At 39.4% G+C, this 25,076-nt stretch overlaps 1 non-coding gene across 2 annotated transcripts in view; it reads right to left on the bottom strand.

Annotated features, from left to right (window-relative positions):
* Nucleotides 1-700: 700 nt before the first annotated feature.
* The window catches only part of LOC105093564 (KLF transcription factor 7), a 205,647-nt gene continuing 181,271 nt past the window's right edge, over nucleotides 701-25,076 (bottom strand). For both annotated transcript variants that reach the window (XR_010380646.1, XR_010380647.1), the window contains exon 6: nucleotides 701-829. This is a non-coding gene — a transcript (KLF transcription factor 7). The remainder of the gene's footprint in view (nucleotides 830-25,076) is intronic.

The raw sequence follows: 25,076 nt of genomic DNA, 5'->3' as shown, positions 1-25,076 counted from the left end.
GGAATGGGAGTATCTGAGATTTGATAATGTGGGGGTTCCTGTTCACAAAGATGTCCAGTTCTGTAGAAAAGATGCTCAGAAAATCTGAGCAATGTAAAGCTGGGTTTGAGAAGACATTGGATAAATATCTGTCATAAGACTGGGTGGATAGATGGATGGATGGATGGGTGAATGGACAAGACAGTAATTGTTACAGAGGTTTACAGAAGGGCTAGAGTCCTGATGCCAGCCTCTGGCTGTGTTCAGTCTATTTGAGCACAGGCATTGATCATTCTCTGACAAACTGATAACACCCTATATATGACTCCTCCTCTATGAGCATCTAGGAAACTTGGACAGCACCTTATTTGCTCTTATTTTCCCGAAAGCTTAGCCTTGGCACCAGGAACTGAGACTCTGACAATCCCATTGACTCTTGAGCCATCTGGTTCCCGTCATTATTGGGAGCCTGTTTACTGAACTCATTTATTTATTCATTCAACAAATAGTCATTAAGTGTTTGCTATGTCTATACATTGTTCTAAGTTCTGTGGATACATTAGAAAGCAAATGAGCTTATGTGCTGTCAAGAAAAAAGACAGAAAATAAACCAAAAAATAAAATGTATAGTGTATCAGACATATAAGTGCTATGGAGAAAAGTAAAGCAGGAGAAGGACAGAGGAAGCCAGAGTCTGGGGTAAGATGTTTAAGGATGTGCTTAGGGAAGACTCACCAGGAAGGAGACTTGTGAGCAAAGACCCAGAGGAGTTGTAGGAGTGGCCATGCAGCTCTTGGGGGAAAGGTGCTCCAGCCAGAGGGAAAAGCAGAGCTTTGAGGTTGGAGTGTGCCTGGAATGAAAAGGAAAACAGCAGATGGACCATTGCATCAGGACAAAGGGAGGGGGGAGACAGAGGATAGAATGTCAGAACAAGGGAAGGCAGAGACCCATGGAGGGCTCCATCGACCTTGGTAAGGATTTTGGCTTAAAAAAAAAAAAATTTTTTTTTTTTATTATTGAGGCATAAAGACATATAATATTGTATTAGTTTCAGGTGTACAACATAATGATTCAATATTAGTATACACTGTGAAATGATCACCACAGTAAGTCTAGTTTCCAGCTACCACGACACAAAATTTTTTTCTTGTGATGGGAACTTTTAAGATCTACTCCCTTAGCAACTTTTGAATGTGCAATAGGATACTAACTACAGTCACCATGCTATCCATTACATTCCCATGACTTGCTTATTTTACAACTGGAAGTTTGTACCTCTTGATGCTCTTCACCCATTTCACCCACTCCTCCAACAACCTTTTCCTTTGGCAACCACCAATCTGTTCTCTGTATCTATGAGTTTTGTTTTCTTTTGTTTGTTCAATTGTTTTCTTTTTTAGATTCCACACATAAGTGAAATCATACAGTATTTGTCTTTGTCTGACTTACTGCATTTAGTATATTACTCTCAAGTTCTGTCCATGTTGTAGCAAATGGTAAGATTTCATTCTTTTTTATGGCTGTGTAATATGCCATTGCACACATAAACATATACCACAGCATCTTTATCCATTCATCTATCAGTGGACACTGAATTGCTTCCATTCCTTGGCCACTGTAAATAATGCCGCAATGAACATAGGGGTGCATATATCTATTCAAATTAGTATTTCTATTTTCTTTGGGTAAATACCCAGAAGTGGAACTGCTGGATCATATGGTTGTCATATTTTTAATTTTTTTAGAAGCCTCCATATTGTTTTCCACAGTGGTTGCACCAACTTACATTTCCATCAAGAGTGCACAAGGGTGGCCTTTCCTCCATATCTTTGTCAATATTTGTTATTTCGTGTCTTTCTGATAATGTATAGGTGCGAGGTGATATCTCTTTGTAGTTTTGATTTGCATTTCCCTGATCATTAGTGATGCTGGGCATCCTTTCATGTGTCTGTTGGCCAACTATATGTCTTCTTTGGAAAACGTCTATTCAGATTCTCTACTCATTTTTAAAATCAAATTGTCTGGGGTTTGGAGGGTATTGAGTTGTATGAGTCCCTAATATAGTTTGGATTCAATTATATACAAGCTGTATATTGGTACAACTCAATACCCTCCAAATCCCAAACAATTTGATTTAAAAAACATATGATTTTCAATATTTTTCTCCCATTCAGGAGGTTGCCTTTTTGTGTTATCAATGGTTTCCTTTGCTATGTAGGAGCTTTTTAGTTTGGTGGGAAGATTTTGGCTTTTACTTTGAGCCACTGAGAGTTAATATGACCTGGCTTAGGTTTTAGCAGGATTACTCTGGCTGCTGGATTGAGACCAAGAAGTTGAGGTGGCAAAGGCAGAAGCAGGGAAACCAATTAGAAGGTATTTTGATAATCCAAGTAAGAGGAGGTGGTGGCTCCAACCAAGTGTTAGTGGCAGAGGTGGTGAGAATATCAGATTTTAAATATCTCTGTGGAAGTAGAGCCAATAGGATTTGCTGGTGGTTTGGATGTGGAGTTTCAATGAGGAGACTTCTATTATGTTGTCAAGCACCACTGGTATCAACACTGGCATTGCTGCATTGCATCTTCTGCTTACAGACCTCAATTAACTGATTGACCCAGTTTGAATTGAGAACATTCCAGCACCACCAGTCCCCACCCCTCCACACCCCCAATCCTAATTGTTAGGATTGATGGTCTCTCCATCCCTATGGCCTCCAATGACTTGTCAACATTTTTGCCACACCCAACCCAGGGTCTATCCTATAACCCTCCATTTCTACCTCGCCCTGTCTGCACTTAGGTTCCCATAAGAATGGAGAATATGGGATTTGAAGGGAAAAAAGGCTTTATCTAGATGAAAATGGATCCAAGTGGGGAGAGCAATTCCAAGCCAGGATAACTGGTAAGGGAAAGCACTGAGAGGATCAGAACAGCAAGGACAGACATTAAAAATTGGCACCTTTCTAGATCTCTACCTGACATCTGTTTCCAGATTTCAAGGCATTCTGGGTCAATATGAGATGTATGCAGTTGCCATCTGAGAGCAAGAATAGACAAAATATCTAAAGAGAGTGGCTCTTGCAAATTGTTAGTTACGATTGTTTAATCAACAAAGAGAGGAAGGAGGGGGAGAGAAAAGAAGAAAAAACAAAACAAACAAATAAAAAAGGTTAGTTCTTTCCCATTAGCTATTTCATAGAAACCAGCAATGGGTTACTACCACATTCTGCACTATCTATTTACCTAACTATTAAGAAGAATCCAAGTCATCAACCCCCTGTATATTATCTTATGATTTAAATCATGCCTTTTTTCATACTCTTTTTCACCATAAGTTATTACAAGATATTGAATATAGTTTGCTGTGCTATACCATATGAGCTTGTTGTTTATCTATTTTATATATATTAGTTACTATTTCCAAATCTCAAACTCCCAATTTATCCCTTCCCACCCCATTCCACCCCACTCCCACCCCCAGAAATCATAAGTTTGTTTTCTATGTCTGTTGAGTCTGTTTCTGTTTTATGAATAAGTCGTTTGTCTTTTTTTTTTTTTAACTTAGATTTCACATATAAGTGATATCATGTGGTATTTTTCTTTCTCTTTCTGGCTTACTTCACTTAGAGTGACAATCTCCAGGTCCATCCATGTTGCTGCAAATGGCATTATTTTATTCTTTTTTTATGGCTGAGTAGTATTCCATTGTATAAATATACCACCACTTCTTTATCATCTGTCAGTGGACATTTAGGTTGTTTCCATGTCTTGACTATTTTAAATAGTGCTGCTATGAACATTGGGGTGAATGTATCTTTTTGAATTAAGGCTCCCTCTGGATATATGCCCAGGAGTGGGGTTGCTGGATATTATGGTAAGTCTATTTTTAGACTTTTGAGGAATCTCCATATTGTTTTACCTAATGGCTGTACCAAATTACATTCCCACCAGCAGTGTAGAAGGGTTCCCTCTTCTCCACACCCTCTCCAACATTTGTCATTTGTGGACTTTTTAATGATGGCCATTCTGACTGGTGTGAGGTGATATCTCATTGTAATTTTGATTTGCATTTCTCTAATAATTAGCAATATTGAGCATTCTTTCATGTGCCTATTGGCCATTTGTATGTCTTCACTGGAGAATTGCTTGTTTAGGTCTGCTGCCCATTTTTGGATTGGGTTGTTTGTTTTTTTCTTATTAAGTTGTATGAGCTGTTTATATATTCTGGAAATTAAGCCCTTGTCAGTCTCATCTTCTGCAAATATTTTCTCCCATTCTGTTGGTTGTCTTTTTATTTGCTTATGGTTTCCTTTGCTATGCAAAAGCTCATAAGTTTAATTAGATCCCATTTGTTTATTTTTGCTTCTATTTCTATTGCCTAGATAGACTGCCCTAGGAGAACATTGCTAAGATTTATGTCAGATAATGTTTTGCCTATGTTTTCTTCTAAGAGGTTTATTGTGTCTTATGTTTACATCTTTAAGCCATTTTGAGTTTATTTTTGTGTATGGTGTGAGGGAGTGTTCTAATTTCATTAATTTACATAGGGCTTTTTTAAAGCAACAATTAAGAAGAACTCTCAAAGAATGAGGCTGAGCTTGCTAAGTCTAACCAAATCATTTTTTGGTATTAAAACGTACACGGCATGAACACTGTGGAACAACTGATGCAATAGATCCTGACTGTTTTTCAAATTCCTGATCAGGATTTCCAGACATTCAGAAATGGAGGGGGTGGGGCGGGAGTGGCAGGAGGGGGTGGTGTGTACACATGGTGTTGTTTTAAAGGACCCAATACTATAATTCTTACATGTGGAAATTTTCCACTGACTTCAGATTTGCTAGTATGAACCACCAAATCCTCAAAGATTGTGCTAGGGCAATTTGGAGGCATCCTTCCAACCTCCTGGTGGAATAAATTATAAGATGCAATGAAGTAGTTATTTTCTAGGGCTTGTTGTGTTTTTATTCCTCCCACAAACAAAATGCAAACTATCACAAATTAAATAGATTCCTCAAGGTCAGAAGGAGGCTTCTCATGCTGTTTTTCTACACTCAGCAGCGTGTCGCAACAGATGTTAAAGGGCCAGCCCCGAAAGGAGACTATTTTAGCTATAAGAACTAGAAGCAGGGGACTGAAGGCCTTACCCCAGAGAGATTTTGGTAGTGAAGTGACATGGTGTGTGCATCAGTCTCAGCTCCTACCTCTTTTTGTGTCTCCTGGAAGATTCTGAGGTCTTTGGATTAGAGCAAAGTGACAGTTTCAACAGAACACTAGCTCCTTAGAACATACCCATTTTCCCCCCACCTTAATGATTGAAAGAATCTTTCCAGACAGCTACTATGGTGATGGACTTTTTCCACCAGATGCTACCCTTCACCTATGTCCCTAATGAGTATCTCTTACCTAGTTTTTCCTGAGGCCAGATTCACTGCAAGGTAGAGGAGGTGGCCCTGCTCATTAACTCTGAATCTGTGGAACAGAGACTTGGAACTCAGGACTCTGAAACTGCATGTGGACAACACCTCCATGCATGGCCGACATAGGCAATACCAGCGGCAGGCATGGGGCCTGTGAAAGTCGTAATGTGGCCTTGTCTCCATGTGCCTCCCTGCCCTAGCCTTCATTTGTGAACAAAAGATAGTGTCCCTGATGACCAGCCTCCCTCTTACTGTATATAATTCGGAGGCCATAGCAGTAGGGTGGCCCAAGGACACCTGAAATAATTCCAGCTAAGGCCCTTCCTCCTTCATTTTTGCCGCCATCTGTCCAGCTCTGTTCCTGACCCTCACTTTACACTGCTGAACAGAAACACAGGATGGTGGTTGGTTTTGGGGGTGCCTATCCACCCACACGCCTTTTGTAGGATCTGCCCCTGCCTCAGGCCACTGCCTCAGAGTTCTAGATATCTGTGCCAAGTGAGACTATGCATGACAGATAACCGACTTCAAACCTAAAGTCTGGTTAATGTGGCCAGAGAAACTAATAGGCTCCATATTGTCTTACTACCTCTGGCTGGAAATGATAACTGAAGGCAGAATTACAAGCTTCAGTGAGCAGATTAATGAGAAAACTTTGAACACTTGGGAGACAATCAATACGGTAGTTTGAATAGAAAAATCTTTCAGTTAGAAATTAACATCTTGATAAATGTTTAAGAAAATAATTATTGAATATTTACATACCAGTTACCATAATTTAAGCAGCATCAACCCATTGTCTGTACTTTATCTCAAAGTTTCTGCCTAAGCCTGTTTCTTACTGCAAAGAGATTTCTTGCCATATTAAAAAGTTTGTTTTAACTGTTCTAAGGACCGTAACCTTATAGCCTTGAAACTATAAATGTTCACTATGGGAAACTACATGTTTGTTGCAGAAACGTGTTATCGAATATTGTGATTTGCAGTAGAAAATATTGTGTGTTTACTCATTCTAATCTATGTTGGTCCTAGGAGGTTGAAATAACCCACCAATCTTGTGATAACTAATTCAGTATTAGTTCTCTGCTCTAGATCTAATCTACTCAACCACTCTAAGAGGGCTTGCTGTATCTCTTAAAATTAAGACATAGCCAAAGGCATATCTGTTCATAAAGATTTGTTTTACAAGTATAATTAAAGTGTTGATAACAGTTTATCTTTTAAACACAATGAGGACAAGATTTGCCACATTAGTAACAAGATTTTAGGGATTCTACTGTCTTTAGTTCAGAAAAACTATGTCTTCTACATTTAGTTTTCAAATAAACACGTTGGTAAGTTGATAAATGAAAAGAAAATCACTCAAAGGATAATTCTCATGACAAACTGATTAAGATGAGGATATGGGCATGTGAGACTGTGCACCAAAACACCTAGCACAGAGGGTGGCCCATGGGGGCGGACTGATAAATGCAGGCTGACTCTGACTTGCAGCAATTGAGGTTCCTCCATGTGGAAGTTAGTCTATTGCTAGAGACAAAGGGAACAGACGTGCCCTCTGGGATGTTATCTAACCCCACCCCCGTCCTCAGACTTCCCTTCAATCCTCCAGAGGAAGCTATGGCAAGTAGGCCGACCACGTGACCCAGGGAGAGGAGAGGTGCGCTGTCTCTTCTCCAGCTCGCACCACCGCTCTCTGCTTGCTCCTTCAGGAGCCTTTCCCAGGCCCCGCCGCCCTGAGCCTGGTTTACGATGCTTCTGCTGCCCCTGTTAATGCCTTCCTCTTCACAAGACAGAGGTAATCAGTCCACACGCATGCCCCACACCCCTGAATTTCAGTATCTATCTTGTAGACCCACAGATGTGCACCCAGCTTCTCCCTCGGGGGAGGGCTTGATGGGAGGAGTGCCGGCAGCAGTCATGCCCTGGCTGTCAGCTATTTCAGGGTTGCCTCGGCTGCAGAGGCCCTCCTCTCCGAGGTCATACTCTTTCCCGACATCCCACAACCCTTGGCTGAGACAGGCGCCCACCAGAGCATGACTCCATCGGGATATTCACTCCAGCACACCTGGAAAGACTGGTCCAGGCCTTCGTGGGCCTGCATCACAGCTTCTTCTGCTGCCCATGCCGTCTGCAGCTCCTCCCCTTCACAGAGCTGAACCCAATGAGCACACTGCTCCAGAAACTCCAGCTCAGCATGTTCCTAGAGAGACCAACCTGGGACAGCTGTTAAGTATTTCAGTCTCTTCAGGAGGTTACTGCCAACCTGATTACTACAATGCATAAATTCAGGTGAAGAGAGGGGAAAGTCTGGAAGTTCATCAGACTCCATCAGTGGTCCTAAATATTTTAGCCTTTAGAAATAGAACTATTTCTTTAAATAAACTTTTTGTGAAACTGTAAAGCAGAATCAAACGGGGCGTCTCAGCTGAAAATTCTGTGTCAGGCCACAGAGTCCTGGAGAGATGAAAATCAATGGGCTGAATAAATCAGTGGTTCTCAACCCGCATCAAGGACCCGAATCCACTGGGGGCATCTGAAACACAAATGTCAGGCCCTCACCCCTGAGATTCAGCTTTAACATTGTAGAAGTCCTTCAGGTGAATTTAAGAGACTACTTGAGCTGAGAACTCGGTCTTCAGGTCTTTCATGAATAACACAAGATGGCCCTTTCTCCAGTACAAACATTTAAAACAGGGCTTCCACCATCCAAGGCTAAAAAGCCAATTTTAGCCTTTACATAAATACGGGGATTTATTTTTCAATTGCTTATTAATATCACTGGCTATATTTTCTTCCAAAAATCAAACAAAAGAAATGACAGATAAGCTAAAGTACTTTCTGACCTCCCTCCACCCCAGTATTAAAGGGTTTCTCCTAATGCTCCTAGATTCCATTTTTCTTACATTGCCAAACCTACAAGAACAACTAGGACCCACAGGTCCCAAAGTTCCCCCAAAGAGAGGAGGTCATCTAACTGTGGGGAGATCCCTTACCGCTCTTACCTGGCCTTCCCAGGGGCCAAATCCACAGGACACTCCAGTAGAACTCTTTGCTTTGTTGTTATCCAGACCCCGATTTAAGGAGTTAAATTGCATTGGTTCTCTTCTACCCCCTGAAGCTGGAGACAGAAGCACAGAGAGCCTTTCCCAGTCCTGACTTGGCTGTCCCAGTTGGCTGTCCTGACTTTCCCCTTCTTTACGGGAAGTTTTCACTTTCTGTATCTTGTCAATAGAGGAAACAGTCAGGATTTAGGCAGTTCTCAAATATATACTGGCCTCATATTTATTCTGCCTAGCCCCCAAACTGCCTAAAAATTGGTATGACTGGATTTCCTCGAGTTATTTATAAAAGAGCACCCATTTTATAGAATTTGATTGGTTCTCTTTATAGACATATTTTTGAATACTTGATTTTGAATGGGTTTTTTGGTTAAAATTGACAGCTAGTGTTAAAGTAGTATGTATAATGTTTGAGATTATTCATAATCAACTGGTACTCAATGATCCTTCAATTTCTGACCAACTTATAATTTCAGCTCTATTTAGGGCTAGGAGAAGAGGAGCTTCCTGATCACCCCTTTTGCTAAGAGTCCCTCTCTTAGGAAACTTGGATATACCCAGTGATATCTCCAGTTTGATCACAACAGTGATGGCAGCAGGATTGTGAGAATAGAGCCAAGTAAAGACACTTTGATTCTAAAAAGCCAGCATATGATGAACACTTAACATCCTCCCTAGATATATATATGCACCTATGTGTATGTTCATAAAGAATATGTGGTATTATTTTGTGGGTACTATGTAAAAGGTTAAAATATATATATGTATACACACATATATTTTTCAATAATTTGTACCCAACAGCATATAAATATCTGATTTATTTTTTAAATAAATATTTATTGAAAATAATATACAGTAAGAGAAGGGCACATATCATAAGCATACAGCTCAAAGAATTTTTGCAAGGTGAACACTCCTCCAGTAGCCAGCACCAAATCAAGAAACAACGTTAACACACCAAAGACTTCTACCTCCTGTCCTCTCCCTGTTTCCGGCCCTCAATCTCTAGCCTAACTTGTATTGTTGTGTATTAATTTTGCTGCTTGTGTACTTTATGTCAATGGAATTACAGAGAGTACGTTCTTTTGTGTCTACTTTCTTTCTTTCAACTTTATCCTTGTAAGATCCATTCATATTTTGTATGGTAGCAATTGTTCATTCATTTTCGTTGACTGACTATAACACAAATTATTTACTCATTCTACTACCAAAGGACATTTGTTTGAAGGAGGTGCTATTATGAATACATTTTCCATGCACAATCTTGTATGTATGTATGTATATATGTATGTGTATGTATATGTATTTTGGTAAATATATTCAGCCTGGTAGATACTGCCAAACACCTTTCCAAAATGAGTGCACCAGTGTATGTTCAGAAGTATATGAAAGTTCCAGTTGTTTCACATCCTCATCAACATTTGTCTTTTTTTTGTTGTTGTCAGTTTTTTTTTTTTAAATTCTAACCATTCTGGTAGATAACTAGGGGTGTCTCATTATGGTTTTAATATATATTTTCCTTGAATATTAATAAGATTGAGTACTTTTTAATATGTTTTTTGAACACTTGGATATCCTCTTCTATAAAGATCCTGTTCAAGTCTTTTGCCTATTTTAAAGCTTCAGTTAACTGAGACAATGTGTATTGGCATAAGGATGGACAAATAGATCAGTAGGAAAGAATAGAACTTCCACACACATATAATCACTTGATTTGTGATAAAGCTGGAAGTGATGAACAGTGGGGAAAAAATGTCTTTACAGTAAATCATGTTGGGTCAAAAGGATACTCATATGGAAGAAAAATACATTTTAATCCCTACCTCAAACCATAATCAAAAATAAATTCTAGATAGACTGTAGATTTCAATGTGAGAAATAAAGCAATAAATTTTTTAAAGAAAACAAAGAATAGTATCTTAATGAACTTGCATAGGGAAAAGTTTTCACAAACAGGATACAAAAATCACTGACTATAAAGTAAAACAAGTGATAAGTTTCTATTTATCAAAAGGCATCATTAAGAGAGTGAAAAGGCAAGCCCCAAAAGATATTTACAAGATCTATATTTAACAAAAGATTCATACCCAGAACAGAATAACTGCTGCATATTATTCCATAGTATGTATGTGTCACAGTTTATGTTTATCCCCTAGTTATGATAATTTACTGTTTCTAATTGTTCACTATCTAAAACAGTGTGGTAATGAATACATTTGCACATCTTTGAGTGTCTTCCTAATGAATTTATAGGATGAATCCACTTCCTACCTAGAAGTGGATTTCAGAGTCATGGGATAAAGCAGTTTCAAATCACAAAGGCCAATGGAAAGACATTTTTTTCCAGATGAGTTTTGTCCCATCTTATGAATTTCACTCTGAAACTAATTGTCTGCACTCTCTTGGCCAGGGTCCTGCTCAATTTTTTCTCCTTTTGAAGACCCTGGCATAGCTTAGCCAGAGTACACAGGCTTGAGGAGAAGAATTAAGAATTCTGATTAGGGGGAAATAAAAGGACATAAGAAAATGTTTAAATAAGAGTTCTCTAATATTCTCTGAAAGATTTTCTTCTTGGCTTCTCAGCTTCCTAAAAGAAATCATATTTATGATGTAGGTATTGACTTGAGCAGTGTATCATGTATGTTGATGATAGTCAAGTATCCTGGAGTCTTTTGAAATAAGGAACTTATCAAAAACAAACTTCAATTAAATGATTAAGTTTTTTGGTTACTAAAGAGAGATTGGACATCTCTGCATTTTCAACATTGTTTATTGAAAGTATTTTTCAAATATATGTTAATCTACTTTCCTGCTTCGGTAAATACAATGTCCTGACTATAGCTGATTATTTCTTTACAGGAATAAAATTTTAAAATCCTCAGGGTCATAATTCGAACACTAATTTCATCACACATGGCATTGATATAGAAAGCATCCCTGGCACATTCTGCCTTATAGTAGACTATAAACTTCTTAAAGGCAAAGACTACATTCAAATTCTGATTCTGTCAGGTATAACGTTTGTGTTCTTGAGTGAGAGTATCCGATTGCCAGTGTTCCCATCTGCAAGCAAGAAGAAACTACCTAAAACACAGGTTGTTGGAAGAATAAAAGTTCCTAGTACAAAGTGCATGGCACATAGTAGGACTCAGTGAATGCTCCTTTCACTTCTCTGAAATAATTTTTTCCCAAATTGAATTTAAGTAAGTGTAGGAAATGAGAATAAATTTTTTCTGCTACTAGGGCATAAAGGAAAAAAAATCAAGCCTAATATGATTTTTTTGCCTTGTGAATTACATCTCATTTGAAAGTGAGGTGGCACAGAGAATTCCAGCATTACTGAGATTTCTAATTATTTGGTTCCCATTAGTAATCGGACAAACCTTCAGGCAGGCAACTTGGCAAAATGTATCACGTTTCTTTTGCCCCAGCAATTCCACTCTACTAGTTTATCCAAAGGGAATAATTGAGTATGAACAAACAATGAATGAACGAGGAAATTTATCGTTTAAGTTGTTTATAATATTAACAATCAGAAACAACCTAAATGCTCAATAGGAGACTGGTAAAACACATTTTGGATCATCCATATGGCAAAATATTATGAAGTCTTTAGAAATTACAAAATAGCTTCATATTTATAGATTTATAGGATGCCCATAACATATTGTTAAGTGAGTAAAATAAATGACAAAATAGTATATATCAAATACTTTATTCCATTTTTGTCAAAAACATGTGCATCTGTAAGAATGTATACATAAAAAAGTCTTGAAAAATATATACCAACATGCTCATATGTTTATCTACAACGGGTAGAATTATGGATGATTTTCTCTTTCTTTTTAATACTTTTATGTTTTACCAAATTCTTTTACAATAAGTATGTGTTATTTCTGTAATTAAAAGAATACTAAAGCTAGTTTCATTTTGAAAATTTAAAAAATTTAGTTGCCAAAAAAAAAAGCCAACTGACAATTTGGTACTAAGAAGTCCCAAAAAATTCATCTCTCTATGGACCTTATCTCATTCACCCTCAAACAGAAGAGAGGAGTCTCATTACTGCTGTGTGTGACAAGGCTTCTCAACCTCGGCACTACTGACATTCTGGGATGGGTAATCTCCCTTTGTTGTGGGAGATTGTCAGGTGCCTTGTAAGATGTTTAACAGCATCACTGGCCTCTACTTCACTAAATACTAGTAACACACATCACTCCCACCCCATGAGGTTATCCAGAAAATGTCTCCAGCTATTGCCAGATGTCACCTAGAGGCTAAATTGCCCTGGTTGAAACCACTGCTGTAAGGAAACTGAAGACCTGAAATTAAACCTCATGCTTGCCACTTACTAGCTGGATGATTCAACCTCTCTGGGCTTCCATTTTCTCATCAACAGAATGACTACATCATCTTTAAGGTATCTTTGGTCCTAAAATCTAGTTTTATGGGTTTGCAGAAAATCAACTGATCCAAAAGGAAAGTGGTTGGTTCAGAATTATGCAAAAAGCCAAAAGTACAGACAGAAATGTAGTGAGGTTTGCTGACTGTAATCACGTACTTACCCATTCATTTGTGTGACAAATATTTATTGAATGTCTAGTATATCCCAGGCACTGCTACTGGCACTGGGAAACAGTAATAGACAACAGGATGAGATCTTTGCTTTCCTGGAGCTTACTTCTATTGAGAAAAGCAAACCATAATCATGCAGTTTAATAAACAGGAGCATTTTAGATAAATGACATTAAGTAGGTGACATGGTAATGGATGGCTACTGGACTGCTGTTGGGGAAAGCAAGTAACATTAGATAAGGTGGCCTGGGAAGACCCCCAGAAGAGATGATACTTGGAAGTCCTTATTAGGACAGAGCCAAGCAAAAATCAGTGGGAAGAATGTCCTAGTCAGAGGGAACTGAAGTGCAAAGTCAGTGAGATGGAGAAGAGTTTAGAACCATATTAATGACACTTATAGCAATACATACATGATGGAAGATTACAAAGAAAATAATGTCAACTTAAATTATTAATAACATGGGGAAAAGGTAAGTGGAAAGTAATCTCTAATTTTTCCACAGTAGAGTAATTATAATAGAAATTAAATCTAGAAAAAGCCCTGGCATCGTGGCCTTCTTCAATAATGCAACTGAAAAATTGCATTTGGGGAAATTCTGAAAACAAATGCCCCCAAAAGCTCACTAATACCTTACTACCATCATTTAGCACTAGGAAGGGGGTGCCCAGAAGATGTCTACTGAATTACTAAAGCAATAAATTGAGGGGATAATCTTTTTGGTGGTTGGTGTGCTCAGGGGGAATGGGTCCAAGAGATAAAATGATAACTAGATTTAGTTGACAATTTGCTTTGAGTAAAATGTCGAGCTTGTAAATAATTTAAAAATAGCCTGTCATTCAATTGCAGCTTGTCCTTTAAGAAATTTTAATCGATGCAAAACACATTTCTCAAACACAAGCGTCTAACCCCTGTGAAACCAGCTATTGGTCTGAAACAAAAAGCTGTGACACACGGTCAGGGGAGTGTGTGCAACGGTTATGAAGGAGAGTGAATTGAGCTACCACCCCAGAATCCAATATATGACAATACCCTGCAACTGAGGAATTAGCTATTTCGACAATATGTGATGTGGAAACACACCACTTGTTCAGCTTTTTTTGCTCAAGGGCAGTGAGAAGCTGAGGTTTCAATCCACTCATCAGAAACAATCAACATGCACATAAACTCTGCATTTTGGCTGCAAATGGATTGTCTATTTGTTACATTTGCCAAAAGCTCAGCATTAGAGAGAAAGAGAAAGGGAGGGGAAGGTGGAGGGAGAGGGGAGACATAATAACTGTCTGAAATTAGGGTATAGTGTCACCTTGAGAATATAAACTCAAGGACAGAGTGGTTTAGCACAGGATTGGGAGGTAGGGGAATCTCTCCTGACTCAGCTGTCACTAAGCTAAGCTCAACCCCTTTCTACTGGGTCATCCATGCTGAAATGGGGAGAAAAGAGAGATCATTCCAAATGGGAGAGGAGCAGATGGCCCCCTCTTCCAGGGTGGCTGCTTCCCTTGGGGACAGCAGGAAGCAGAGGCAGTGGCTGCTCTTCCTTTGTGCTTCCCCACGCTGCCCAAGCCTGCACTGCTGGGTCGCACAGTCTGGTGGCCTTCTCTGACTCAGCTGTTCTTTTCTCGGAGAACTTTTTATCAAAGGAAACCAATCATTGTTCAACCCACAGTGCCAGGAGATGCAGCAGCAAAACCCCAAGGACAATAGCAAGCTCTGTTCTTTTAGGTTGAAACTCCCAGAAAAGATTTTTTAATTTTTTTCCCTGCTTAGATCTGGAGGTCTTTTCTTTCTTTCTTTCTTTCTTTTTTTTCCCCAACACTGACATAGATTATGAAAACATCATCCTAAATCGCCAGCATGGTAGCTCCAGTTTGGGAAGTAAACCAGCACAATTAGAGAATAAGGACACCTCTGAGGGCTCAACTGAAGCTGGCTCGGCATTTGTTTTTAATGAATTGATTATCATCGATTATCAAAACATATATGTATAGATTTTACCCCTTAAATCGTTTATACTAAATAATCTGCAAAGCTGTTAACCCTGGATAGATTTAAAGATAATAGATAACGATGCATTATTCATAAATGTTGTACGGCAGGATATCCATTATACAACTGTTAATCTCTAGCAATATCATTTTCATATTCATCTGTTATGATTTTATTTAAGCCAGATTGTCGAAACTTTTTGAAATGTTGATTTTTAAAATCTGCCGCTATAACGAAACATCAGTTCCTCCTCTCAATTCAGTGCAGCCATGGAGACTGCATGAGGATACTGCTTCCTTCCCTCCACGCCTGGCCCAGTTCACACGTGGCCACACTCACAAAGACATGTGTGCATGCTGCTTGGCTGTGCTGTTGACGTTAAATGGTTAAGCCTGTCTTTGTCGCAAGGTCAACCAGAATCAAGCTCCACTTTTTGTCTTCCTGTAGGAAGTTTTCTTCATTGGTAAGCTGATTTAAATTCCTTTGCAGGTATTGAACCAAATCTGCTCAGGCTGCAGCCCCCTGGGGCCTTTCACTCATGGCTATGTATAAATAAATTCTCATATAGGACAGCTTTTGATGAAACATTAAAGATGTCTCTGGTTACGAAGTGGGAGGAAAGGGGGCAGGGCACAACCATTGGAGGAATGACACTGCCATTGAGGACAGGACAAACTGGTCAGAACCAAGTTGGCAGAAGATGTGACCTCTGGTAGACCTTGAGCCTCACAGCACACCCACAGGCACCATGACAGTTCCCCAGCTGACCATAAAAGATCAAAAAGTGTGTGGGGAGGGGCATTTCCTGGCAATCCTCGCACCTTCCTCAAAGTAGTTGGAGTAATCCTACCCATTAGTATGTGAAATTACCGAGCCCATAAAACCTAACAACTCCCGCATCTCGTGGTCGCTCTCGCTCTCACCTTCTGAGCTGGCCCGCACTCTGTCTATGGAGTGTGTATCTAATTTTACTTTAAACTAAACACCCCACACCTCTCAGCTTCTCTCCCTCTCACCTTTCTGAGATGGCCCACGTTCTGCCTATTGAGTGTGTATCTCCTAAGCCATTCTCCCTTCTGAGAGACAGACTTGCACTCTGTCTATGGAGTGTGTATGTCTCTAAATAAACTTGCTTTCACTTTATCATGCCATGCTCTTGAATTCTTTCCTGCACAAGGCAAGAACCTATTCTCCCCCCAACAGTTATATGGTTTCTAGATTCTCTATTTTCTCTATGAAAAATCCATGGTGGTGGAGAGAAACTTAGCCACGGAAAGGGAATAGATTTCTAAATTGCTGCCTATGGACCCCCTGGGACTTAATGGCACAGGGCAAAGCAGCAGCTGATCTTGGCAAAGGAAGCAAGGTAAATAAAATTAGCCAGTAAATCATCTCCCCTTAAAATACCAGCTGTCAACTCCCTCCAATGTTTATGAATTTGGGGGCATGTTACTGTCATATTGTGTCTCACCCAGGATCAAGAAGCATTGCTCCTTCACTTGGGAAAGGGTCCCAGTTCCCTTTAGCCACACAGGAGAGGCTAAAGCAAAGGGTTTGACTTTTTTCTTTCATCCCCTTTCCCTGTCGCCTGTACAAGAAAGAACCCAATCCAGGCCAACCAATATTTATTGTTCTAATGATTGTAATTTTTGCTTATTTTTAAACTATGCTCCCAGTCATTCCTTCCAAGATTGGGGCTGCTGGCTCCTACAGAAGATTATGCACGACTTTTGGAAACTACCATCTGCTCAAAAAAGTGAATCTGCTGATGGAGACGGGGGATGGGTCTGGATGAGCAGCAATAAGACAAAGGTGAGAATCTTGCAAACTTGGGACGAGGGGTGTTTTATCCCTCTCCCGTAGCTCCGTAGTGGGACCAGGCTTCTGCAGCTTCAGGAGAGAGGCTGGTGGTGCTTGACAAGAACACTGAAACTTCAAGTTGGAGCTCTCCATCCAAGTGAAAATGGGAGACACACAATAGCAACTAAAGATTTAACCTTAGCCAGACACTGCACTAATTGCTTTGTAAGTATTATCTCACTGAGTGCTCAGAACAATGTCAAGATGGATAATATTGCAGCTCCCTTTTAAAAATGAGCAAACTGAATAGTTAAGCAGATGGCCCACCCTCCTGTCCTGGGAAGAAGCACCACATAGCCTTGTAAGCCGTATGAGGCACCCTGCTTCCGCTGGACATGAGGGTGACCAGCAAACCACAGTCACCTCCTGGCCTCGATCCTTCCTACCCAAGCTGAAAGCATGCGCTTCCAGCTGCATATCGATTCTGCCAGGCTTCTACAAATCCTCTAAGCGTTGCTAGGCAGGTCCTCAGGGGAGAATCAGCTGGAATCCCATGGGAATCACCAGGATCACAAGGGGATCTTAGGAGAAAACACTTTAACAAGCCCTATAAAGCCCTTCTCCTTACACCCCACACCTTTTTGAAACCAAAGGAAAGAGCCTGACTGGGATCAAACACAGACTAGCTATTTTACTCTCAATGTGCCCCTAACTATATCCTTTGGCTGGTGGCCAGGTGAAATTCCTATTACACTTTATAAGAGCAAAACCCTGAAGCTTTTCTCTGAATGTTGTTGTTGCTTCTAAAAAAGAAAAAGAAATCTTACTAAGCAGAGTCTGTAGTAGGCACATAAAGACCATATGCTGGCTCATTAAAATAGTAAATTTTTTCTTATTGTTTATTTAAAAATACATGAAGCTTTTCCACTGTGCCTGGATAATCCATAGAACACCACAATATTTACCATTCCAAAAAATATCATACATACAAAATATCAGTAAAATATCAGACTAAATCCATACGTCATAAACTGATTAAAGAACCTGGAGTGAGTGAGCCAGAAGGGCTGGGACAATTCAGGCTGGAAAAAAAAAAAACTAATTTTTTACTCAAGTATAATAAAAATTATAATGCTTTACTCTTATAAAGAGATTTCCAACGCTATTATTTTGTTTGCGCTTCACAAGGCAATGAAGGGAGGTGTGGTCATCCCCATTTCCAGATTCAGACCGGCTAAGTGACTTGTCCAAGGTCACAGTCAGGAATGGAGGGAACTCAGGCTGTACATGGCTGATTATCTGAGTAATCCAAGAACATGAAAGTCACTGGGATTTTCCTGCTTGAACTTCTAGCACAAGAGCTAGTCACTGACACAAATGAAAACACACACTCATAAATGGTCTTTGCCCTTGACTCCATCTGGGCCTAGATGGAAGGAAGTTATGAGCACATATGTCTGTGCTCTTCTGGCCACATTTTCAGTTATTCCATAGGAGGTGAGGGTGGACAGGGGAGGACAGCAGATGAGAGAGCCTCAAGAAGGGCTACTTGAACAAAAGTGGGGGAGAGCAGTGACAGAGCAGGAGGGTTCCCTCCACCCTCCCCTCTTGGAGTGGAGGGGTCTGTTTCTCCCCAACCATGCTCCTTGCCTCACTAAATTACCATGCTAGGCAAGTGAAGACAACACAGAAGGGTTTTCCATAAATTTGAGTTTAAAGGGGATAATACTTGATGTTAAATCATTAAATTAAATCATCCTTTACAAGACATTTTTACAATTTCAAGCCATTTTCCCAACTAGCGCTGCATAGTAAATTAATTACTGTGTTAGTAGTTCATTGGTGACTCTTGTAAACATGTTTTACTCAAAACAAATACACAAAACTATTCTCCAAATATTTGTTCACATATTTGAATCCATTAAAAAGTGCTCGTAATTTTAGAGGGAAAAGTACTCTTGGTAATTCCATTGCTTGCTTCATTTTATTGTGGGGAGAGTTATGCTCAGATTTTAGTTGGCATATAGAATAATTTATCACAGCTACTTATGTGGTACTGGCTAACATAATTGAAGACTTTTTATAAGTTAAGTAGGGTTGGAGAAGGATAGTTATTAATCTAGTAAAAACAACTTCAATAATTTGGTTCATATATATGTTAAGAAGAAGATGAACCATTTTTTCATCCCTAATGGCTGAAAATATGAAAGGTAAAAAAATCTCATGTTAGATAAACTTACAACAAATATCACACACATTGTATTTAGGCATGTTCTTTTCAAAAAAGGATTCACTTCATGTTTGTAAACAAATGCTTAGTTTTATAAAATAAATAATATGTAATAAAGAGAATATGCTTTAAGCAAGATGACCCAACTAAGATGGGTAAGAAGTATAATTTGGGTAAAAATATTTTTTATATCAGCCATGTAAAAGTTTGCTGTGCTCAAATTCTATATAAATAACTTGGTTTGGTTTTATATGCAATTTAAGTTTTTTCTAAATACACATATTTTGTGCACAGCTGAAAATCACAGAGCATCAAAATAACTATGTAGAAGGAACAGATTTTGAAAAGTATATTTACATGTCTTGTATCTACAGAACCATTTTCACCAAACGTGGCAGAACTGATTTGATAAGCTCAAGTACACTCAAGGAACAAGGGGTATATCTGAAATCTGAATATCTGAAATCAGGCTTGAGACCTAAAAATCGATACTCTCTGGCTGCTATATCTCTGCAGAGAGTGAGGTCACACATATGCATGTTAATGTGACACCCCGTGTACACTCGGTGTACACAGGCAGAGGCACATCAAAAGAGAGTTCTCATTCTAAGTGAAGCGGGCTGGAAAGAGACAGAAAAATGCCATATGACATCATTTATACGAGGAATCTAAAAAATAATAACAATAATAATAAGGACACAAATGAACTAATTATTATTTTGATTTCTTGATTATGTGTGAGCACATTTGACTGTCTTTTATGATTGGAGTACTGCATTCTGTTGATTCTTATTTTGTACTTGACTTTATTCCTTTGATAACTATGTAAGTTTAAAAAGCTAAAGATCTAATCTGTTCTTAGAAACAATAATTAGTACATATATGTAAACTAAAAAAAAGTGCAGTATACTGTATATATGTATTTACATGCAATATAATATGTATATGCAGTCAAACTGTAATAATTCTACCTAATAAAACTGAAAAAGGAGAAAAAAAGTTAAAATTCAACATTAAAATCACCCAAATGTCCATAAGCAGAGAAGTAGATAAATGAATTGTGCAGTGTACATACAATGGCCTACTAAGCAGAAATTACAGTGCACAAACTATTACTACCCTCTCAACGTGAATGGATGTCACACTCACAACATTGGGCAAAAGAAGCCAGATATGCAAAGAACAGTGTATTGTTTCATTTCTGTAAGGTTTTTTAAAAAGCGGAAATAATCTATGGTGTTGGAGTCAGGATAGTGGTGACCCCTGGGAGAGGGAGGCAGTTCGAGGGAGGGGCAGTAAGGAGTCTTCTGGACTCCCGGTGTCTCCTATTCATTCATCTGTAGGCTCCTTACACAGACTGGTTTCACTTTGTGAAAATTCATCTAGCAATACACTTAAGATTTATGCACTTCTCTGTATGTAAGTCATGCGTCAATAAAAAGCTTACTTAAAAAATAAAAATAAGAAGACAGCTAAAAAAGCACCCCTCCAAACATAGCTGACCCAGAGTGCTACAGAGGGCTTAAGATCTCCGTGCCCTCTGCAGGGGAGCAGAGCCCTTGTGTTTTACGGGGACTCCAGGGAATGGGAACTCACAATCCTGAGAAAAGCCCTCATCTTCTCATACTGTTGTAGCAAACAAGATCTCATCACTCTGAAAGAAGGGGAAAGCCCATGGCCTCTCTGAGCCAAATATCCCCAAGAGTGTGTTTTTCCAGCTTCTCCATAACCCAGTCACATAGAGCCAGGAAATCCTTGGAGGGTATGTCCATAGATCCAATTAGATGAACTACTTGCCAAACGTGTGGACAGTCTCACTCCCTAGAAGAGATCCTGTTGGCTTTTGACAAAACAACCTGGTCGGGAAAGAACGCATTCTGCAAACTGCCTCTAAGCATCACTGAAATTTGAGAGGATGTTATAAAAGCAATGTTACAGTTCTGCTGCCAGAATTAAGAAATGGAGCCTTTTCATCTGGTCTGAACTTTCTTCAAGAAATGCACCAAAGCTAACGCATCCTGGAATGATTCCATCTGGGGAACACAGAGCTCTGCCGTTCTCATCCACACTACTGCTCTGCTTAGAGCCCAGAACCTCCTCAGTAAGCAAGACAGGGAAGCTGACAAATGGTCAAACAAAGCCCAGGGTTGAAACGGATTGGGGGGCGGCAAGCAGCAACATAAACATGGACAACTGGAAGAGGAAACAGACAAATACTCTGTCAATTGGCGGTAGAAGAACTGCACGTTATTACTGACTCTGGCTCTGCTGTCTCTCTATATCCTACATAAATTCTGTTACCTTCCTGGAAAATGGGTACGGAATGCTTTCTCCAAGTTGGGGCAAGAAATGTTGATGGCTATGAAGGAAGACAGGATTTTCTTGCCTCTCTGAGCATTTAACCTTGCTGCCCTAGTGAGAAATGTCTTTATTCAAGCCTGACATCATTCACCATGATCAGGTTTCTCTGGTTCCTGGCAAGAACACACTAGATCTGCAATCTTTAGTTCTTCTTCTAACCCTAACACTTACTGGCAGTGTCATCTTCAGCTACTAATTTAACTTCCCTGGGATGCAAATACTTTGCCGCCTGAAACCGCCCTTATCTTTCTTCAAATACTCAAAAGAGCTGAATAAAGGATGCCTGCACATTGCCCTAAGCATTCACAAACTTAAGTGATTCTCTGAATGGGAAGGCCAGCCTTGTTCAATGTGCCTTCCCTTCCCATCTCCATGTGTAAGCCCCGCCCAGCTCTACCAAGAGGATTGATGGAGTTCTGCCTTCCACAAGAGGTGGGGCGGGGCCTATAAATTCCCCAAGCTAAGGAGAAGTTGGATCACTCCCAAAATCCTTTCATTTAGAATTAGTGGTCTCTAGTTGCTACCAAAGCTCCTGCCAGAAAGTTTTTGACCCTCTGATATTTTACCTTTCCTTGATTTAAAGAGAATTTTAAAATTTCCAGTTAGATAAATTCAGTTTTTGAGGAAGTGATAATTGCTAAATTATGATAAAGAGAAATTTTAATATGTACTTTTTTATCATGTTTTTGCAGGGAAAAAATTGTTGCAGCCATTGACAATTTAGAAAGAGGAACATACTTTACAACTAAAGTGTTAGAAGTTAGAGTTCAGAGAAGGTCAATGAGAAATAAAATGAAAGCCTTACTGAGATTATAATTTGAGCAAAGGGGAAAGTACAATTCAATTTCACCCCCAAACGGTGATTTTATGTGCACATTTTTTAGGGAACATATCCATGGTAAAAGTGCACTGCACCTGTAGATCACACTCTTCCAGCTCTTTCCAGCAATGCCAAGGCAGCGTGGAGAAAACGAATGCTTCTCTTAGTCAAGCATGTAATCACATATTTCCAGATGAGAGGCACGAAAAATGATTAAAGGTTTGGGAAATTGGATCTATAAAGAAAGACTAATGGAACTGGTTTCATATATCCTTGAGAAGAAGAAAAGACCGGGAGGAGAAGGGGGCTCTCAACCCTGTGTATGAAGGAATATGCACAACCAATGATTCTATGAATGAACTGAAGGCAAAAGCAAGGCTGTTAAAGAACAACCAGATATACTTTACTTACATCTAAACAGGTTTTTAAATGTTCAGGCATTTAAGCTAGAGGGCTACTCAGAACCATCTTTAACAATATCAAAAGAGGCCATGAGTCTGCCTGGAAACCTTGAGCAAAGTCATACCTGGTCTCTTTTCTAGGTTAGCCTGTTTAGAGGCGAGAGAAGACCAGAAGGACTTTGAGGAACTTTCAAAATTGAAGTTTTAGGACCTTGGCTGGCATTAGGCTCAATAAGGTGGCAGTAATCTGATCAGAAAATAACAATAACCCTCAACACAGCCTCCTCAGTTACCATCCAGATGTTGTCATGGGTCTACATCATTTTCTCAAACCACAGGACTGCCCTGGACTCATGAGCTCCATAAAATAAGTTCTTAGTGTGACTTTGCTATTTCTGTACATGTTGTCACTTTTTTTCAGTCATCCCAGCATGACACCACAGAAGCTCATCTGTCTTCTTCACTCCTCACTGCCAGTCCGTCAACAATGCCTCCTGAGTCTTCCCTCTGTCTCTCTCATCTCATAACCATCCCCTCCTTTTCCCTTGCAGGGCCAACATCCTAGTTTAGGTGATCATTAGGATGCATCAGTAAGAAAATTAATTTGACTATTCAATTCCTGTCTCCTAAATTCCAAACTCTTCCTCAGTGTTTCTCAAAAGAAGGCCCAAAGATCACCTCCAAGAAAATCACCATGGGAGTTTGTTAAAATTGTAAAATTCCCAGGTCCCAGACTTCTGTCTCAGAATATCTGGGGTTTGCTCTCAGGGATTAGAATTTTCAACAAGCTTTCTCTGTGTGATACTGGTGTACCCTAAAGTTTTAGAAACCTCCTTTAGCAATTCAAGCCAACTACAGTTTATTTGTTCATTTATTCAACAACACATGCCACAAGCAGTTCTTCTTTTCATCAAGTCACGCCATACACTAAAAAGTTTTAAGTATGATCATCAGTAGTACAAAGCATAAATAAAAGGTGGTATATTCATGTAATGGGTTGCTATTCAGCAATAAAAAAAAAAAAACCCCAACTACTGCTACACATAACACGGATAAATCTCACAGGCAATAATGAGAAGGAACTAGACATGAAAGAATACATGCGATATGATTCCACTTATATGAAATTTAAGGACAGACTACTCTATGGTGATAGACATGATAAAAGTGGCTTGAGAAGAGGCACAAAGGGCACTTTCTGGAATGCTGGAGTTGTTCTACAGTTTAATCCAGGAGGTACTGACATGGGTGTGTATGTGTGCTTATGTATGTTAAGTAAACATTTGCTGAGGTTTGTACTTTTTTATACATGTAAGTTATCCCTCAATTAACATAATAAAAAGAAATAAGTAATTATGGGCTTAAGAGAGTGTGAGAGAAAGGTGGGGGTGCGGGAAGGGAGCGAGGAAGATAAGGAGGAAAGAGGAAGAAAAGAAAAAGGGAAAGCCCTGAATGATTCATTATTGTCCAAACTTCTTAACATGTCTTGTAATACCTTTCACAATATATTCATAACTTAATTTTCAAACTAAAGTACCACCACTTCCCTTACATAAAAACTCTTTTGCATTCAGACTGACCTACTTGTGTTTTGATTTTACTGAATAAAACTCACGGTTTCTTACCTTCCTCATCTTCTCTGTCAATCACACCTCACCCACCTAGAATGTTATTCTTTCTCCATCCAAATCTTAACCATACGTGAAAGTCTAATTCTGTTTCCTCATAACCCCTTTTCCTGATCATTTGTTGCGGGTTGAATTCTGTCCCTTTAAAAGATATCCTGAAGTCCTAACACCTGGTACCTGTGGATCACCTTCTTTAGAAATAGGATCTTTGCAGATGTAATTAGTTAAGATGAGGTGATACTGGATTAGGATGGGAACTAAATCCAATGACTAGTATCCTTCTAAGAAGGCCATGTGAAGATACAGAGACACACAGGAGGATATCACATGAAGATGGATACAGAGATTGGAGTGATGCCTCCATCAGAAGCTAGGAAAGAGGCAAGCAGGGATTCTCCCCTAGATCCTTCAGAGGGAACTCTGCAACACCTCGACATTGGATTTCTATTCTATAAAACTGTGATAGAATAAATACATGTTGTTTTAAATTGCCAGTTTGCAGTAATCTGTTTTGGTAGCCCTAGGAAACTGTTACATTACTCCCATGGTCGTCCTCTTTTACTTCTTGACTTCTATAGCTCCTAAATTCTAAACAAATCATTTGGCCCCTGGAGTAGCCAGCCTCCCACACAGTCCATGGGGATGCCCCCCTCATGGTATTAGTCCCTCCCATATAGATAGGACTGACATATATTACCAAGAGTATATTATGGAAATGATGTGTAGTTTCTGAGGCCAGTTCATAAGTCATTGCAGCATCTGCCTTGCTCTCTTAGACCATTCAGTCCGGAAGAAGTGAGGAGCCATGTCATTAGAA

This window comes from Camelus dromedarius, chromosome 4 (genome assembly GCF_036321535.1).
Source record: "Camelus dromedarius isolate mCamDro1 chromosome 4, mCamDro1.pat, whole genome shotgun sequence".
Classification (NCBI taxonomy): Eukaryota; Metazoa; Chordata; class Mammalia; order Artiodactyla; family Camelidae; genus Camelus; species Camelus dromedarius.
This window is presented reverse-complemented; position numbering and strand designations above follow the sequence as displayed.